This window comes from Monodelphis domestica, chromosome 1 (genome assembly GCF_027887165.1).
Source record: "Monodelphis domestica isolate mMonDom1 chromosome 1, mMonDom1.pri, whole genome shotgun sequence".
Lineage (NCBI taxonomy): Eukaryota > Metazoa > Chordata > Mammalia > Didelphimorphia > Didelphidae > Monodelphis > Monodelphis domestica.
In genome coordinates, this window is record NC_077227.1 from 585878478 (window position 1) to 585883766 (window position 5289).

Genomic DNA, 5289 nt, shown 5'->3' on the forward strand with positions numbered 1-5289 from the left:
ATACTGGTATATGGAAAGAAGATTGGACAAGCAGTCTCAAGAGTTGAAGATCTGACTCTATCTCATTTGGGCAATCCCTTCTATTTGCTAGACCAGTTTATTTAACTAGGAAACATCTGTCAAATGGGGGAAGTGAGTATTTCAGGGTATCCAACATTATACTGTTGAGAAGTTTCTCTGATGTTCATCTCAAGCTCAGGAAGAGAAGAGATTTATCTGAAGACTTGGAGCAGGGACAGTCAAGTCAAGGCAATGGATATATATATATATATATATATATATATATATATTTTAAGCCCTTACCTTCTATCTTAGAATCAATACTGTGTATTGTTACCAAGGCAGAAGAGTGGGGAAGGGCTGGGCAATGGAGGTTAAGTGACTTGCCCAGAATCACACAGCTAGGACATGTCTAAGGCTAGATTTGAACCTAGGACCTCTGGTCTCTAGACTGATTCTCAATCCACTGAGCCACCCAGCTGCTGCCAGAAATAGATATTTATTGTCTATTATGTCCTAGGCACTATGCCAAGTTCTGGATATAAAAAGAAAGGACCAAAATTGGCATTGTCTTCAAGGAGCTCATGATCTAATCTAAACAGGTGAATAAATACGTATAGACAAGATATAGATACACACACACACAAAGAAAAACAAAAACAAATTGAAGATAATCTCAGAAGGAAGGGAATGAGAAAATATTTTTTGAAGAAGGAGGGAGTTTTATCTGAGATTTAAGGAATATAAGGAAGCCAGAAGATGGGAAAGAGAAGGGAGACTATTATAGGCATGAGAAAGAGCCAGTGAAAATACATGAAGTCAGAGCAGTTTAGGTGACACAGTGGATAGAATGCCAGGCTTGGAGTTGAGAGGACCTGGGTTCAAATGTGACCTCAGACAATTCCTAACTGTGTGACCTTAGGCCAAGTCACTTAACACTGTTTGCCCAATCCTTGCCCTTCTATCTTAAAGCTGTTACTAAGCCAGAAAGTAAGGGAAGGAAAGAAGGACAGAAGGAAGAAAAAGAAAGGAAGAAAGAATAAGAAAAGGAAGAAAGAAATAAGAAAATACATGAAGTCAGAAGATAAAAGTATTCAAGGAACAGTAAGGAGGCCTTTGTCATTGGATAACAATACATGGAGTGGACTAAGGTATAAAAGGACAGAAAGGGTAGGAAAAGACTAGGTTCTGAAGAGTTTTAAAATCCAAACAGTGGAATTATATATATATATATGTATATATACATATATATATACATACATTTAATTTTAAAATCTTTCCATGGTTACATGATTCATATTCTTTCCTTCCCCTCTTACCTCCTCTCTCCTAGAGCTGACAAGCAATTCCACGGGGTTATATATGTATTATCATTCAATATCTATTTCCATAGTATTCATTTTTGTAACAAAATAATCTTTTAAAAAGCAAAACCACACATCCTATACCCATATAAATAAGTGATAAATTAAATGTTTTCCTTCTGCATTTCTACTACCATAGTTCTTTCTCTCAATGTGGATAGCATTCTTTCTCATAAATCCCTTTGGATTATCCTGGATCATTGCATTGTTATTAGTAGCAAAGCTGATTACACATGATCATCCCACAATGTTTCAATTTCTATGTACAAAGCTCTCCTGGTTCTGCTCATTTCACTCCACATCAGTTTATGGAGGTCTTTCCAGCTCATTTGGAAATCAGGCAGTTTATCATTCCTTATTGCACAATAGTATTCCATCACCATCATATACCACAATTTGTTCAGCCATTCCCCAATCGAGGGACACCCCCTCATTTTAGTATAATTATATTTGATCCTTGACATAATAGGAAACCACTGGATTTTATCAAGCAGGAGTATGAGAAGGTCAAATCATAAATATTCAGATAAGAGAGAGGTAGACCCCAAATTAAATAATCATTAAGGTCCCTTTGAAGTAAAAAAGATTATAATCAAATGCCATTTTATCCCAGCCACTAAACTAAATGCAGTAGAGACAATAAATAAATAAAGAAATCCCCAAAAGAAACATAGGGGCTAACATTAATATAACCCATTTAGAGGTACAAAGTGTTTTATGTCTATCATCTCATTTGCTAACAATATTAGTCAGCAGTTGTATAATTCTTTAAGATTTGCAAAGCACTTTGCATACATCACTTTATTTGACCCTTACTACCAGCCTGGGAAGTATGATCCCAGTTTTACAGAGAAGGAAACTGAGAGTTGTAGAGATTTTTTACTTACTTAAATACATTCAATTAGTAAAGGTCTAAAACAAGATTCCAAAGTCTAGCACCCTATCCAATATGCCACAATACGACCCTCAGAGGACGCCTATGAAATAGATAGCAGTACAGTCAGAACCTTTGATTTCATTAGTATTATAAGGAGAAATCAATGAAGAATTAGAGAATGGGGAACAGGAATGAGTGTTAAGTTTTCCTGATCTTAGTGTGTTGGCTCTTGTAATACCTATCCATTCTCCAGAAAATAGCACAGAACCCCATGTAACCCTAAAAACAGGAACCTAAGTTTATGATTGTCTCTTAGAGACAGATGCTGACAGAAATCCCCTGAAGAGTGCAAAGCATTGGGCTCAATGGAAGTTGTAAGTGTGACAAGAAAACCTCAAAAAGTTAGAACCAAGAATGGTTTCACTTGGACCTCTAAATGTAGAACACTCTTTCCTCTTAATGCCAAATTCCTCAATGAATCTAGTGGGTAGAGATCTTCTTTGTAAATTGAGAGCAACCATAGTGTGTATACCAACTAGAGCTATTTCTTTGAAACTCCCAGAAGAATCCCTAAACCTTTTCCCTGTATTATTCCTGGATACCATAGAGTCAGAGGGGGAAGGGAATAACATCTATCAGATAGCATATGATATTCCAGTAGGCTTATGGGCTACAGATTCTACAGATGCAAGTTTATTAAAATCAGCAACCCCTGTTAAAGTACTGACTAAAGGAGGTCCACCACCATGCATTCCACAGTACCCACTTAGTAAAGAGGCAATTGATGGGATCATCCTAATTATAAGCTCTTTATTGCAGCAAGGCATAATAATACCATGCATAACACCTCAATTTTACCTTTTAAAAAACCCAGACTATATGCTGAAGGACAAATAGTCTTTCAGTTCTATCAAGATTTAAGAACTATTAATGATTATGTAGTAAAATCTTACCCAGTTGTACCAAGTCCTGCTACCATCATTTCATCTATCCCAAGTCATGCAAAATATCTTACTGTGGTTGATTTATGTTCTGCTTTTTTCTCAATACCTATACACAAAGACTCACAAAAGATATTTGCATTCAAGTGGCAGTGAAATCAATATTCATGGCCCAGTTTGCCATAGGGATTCTGTGAAAGTCCTTCATTATTTTCCCAAATCTTAAATAAAGATTTGAAAAATATTCAGTTCAAGGACAATAAACTCATTCACTCTGTAGATGATCTACTTCTAGCATCATCATCATCTGCAAAAGTGCACCTGCATGATAGTAAACATCTTCTGTGTGAGTTCTACAAGAGGGGACACAAAATATCAAAAGCTAAACTTTAATTGTATCTTCCTTGCATAGAGTATTTAGGGTTGGTGCTGTCTGAGGGATCCAGAAGCATTTCCCAAAAGAGAGTAGCAGACATACAAAACTACTAAAAATCTGCTCAGCTTACGCTATGCATGCACAATTCAATCAAAGCATATTTAAGCAAAAAGCTTTTGGTGGTCATCCACTAGCTCACATATCATTTGAGCATTTATTTGCAAATATAGTATATCAACATGCTCAAATCAGGACAATTTAAATTTTGTCTAGTGATAATGGACCAACTAACTAGATGGCCAGAAGTTTTTCCAATCTAGCAAAAATATATCAAGCTTTGTAGCCAACATCTTGTTGAAAGAGTTCATTCCACGATTTGGTATACCAGTGAAAGTAGATTCTGACAAAGTGGCCATTTTACAGATTCAGTTCTAAAACAAGTTCATAAGAATCTGGGTATCACATCAAAATTTCATGTCCCATATCACCCACAAATTTCTGGTCAGATGAAGAGATTAAACAGAGAAATCAAAAGTATGGTTGAGAAATTATGCACAGAAACTCATTTGAAGTGGCCAGAGATTTTGACTCTAGCTCTGTTCTATCTACACACTAGCCCAAGAGGAAATGTGCATATCTCACCATATGAAATGTTATTTGGACATTCACCATTGCAGGCAAAAAGTTTAAAGACAGCTTATGATCTATGCTGGGAGGAGATCTTGCACTTGCTGAATATGTCACAGAGTTACAAAAAAGGGCTAGAGAATTACAGGAAATGGGAATTTTTAACTCAGGGAAGTCCATTAGATTATGCACTCTATACAATAAAACCTAGGGATTCAGTTTACATAAAAACTTTAATAGAACTAGTGCAACACAACCATTATGGATAGGACCTTTCCATATTATTTTGACAACACCATCAACTATTCATGTATTCGAGAAAGAAATAAGGCTGCATTGCTCACATGTGAAAAAAGCAACCGCAGCAGAAGAGATTACATCAGACAACATGGCTGCCGTCAAAAAGATATCAAAAGAAGAAATTATTCAAGAAGAAGAAGAATGAAATGGAGACAGAGATCAAGATCAAGACAAAGAAGAAAACATAGAAGAAACAGAGAGGATGACAGTGGAAAGGACAATTGAACTGTAACAAAGACATTGCAGAAAATCAACATGGAGAAGCAGAACATAGACTGATTATGGACATGAAGCGTAAGATTTCCACACCATTCTAACATTACATACTTTTACTATAGATGCAAACAAACACTACATAGTAACAGCACAAAGACAGAAGACAGTAGCAGAGGAGATGACTAAAGATTTGGCAAGTATTCACTACAAAATAACATACACATATAGGACACATTTCTCACAAACTCTGCAACATCATAACCAGGTGATGAGTATTCATAGAAATAAATAAAAACAGATAAATCACTTTGGGAAGATAATAATGATTGCACATATTAAATTAATAAGATCTTATCTCATAGAAACACTTTTTGTGTTGCTAGGAGTTAATATCAGGAGAACATACATATCTCTCTAAAGAAAATCTTTAAGGTTTTCTGAGGCTATCTTAAGGGAAGAAGTTTATTTTCCTCCTGCAAAATGTAAATAGTTTGTAAATACTATGTACATAGTCTTTAAAATAATTTTTACATAGCATATACATAAGTGAAGAAATTGTATGTATCTGTAAATTTATATATATGTGTA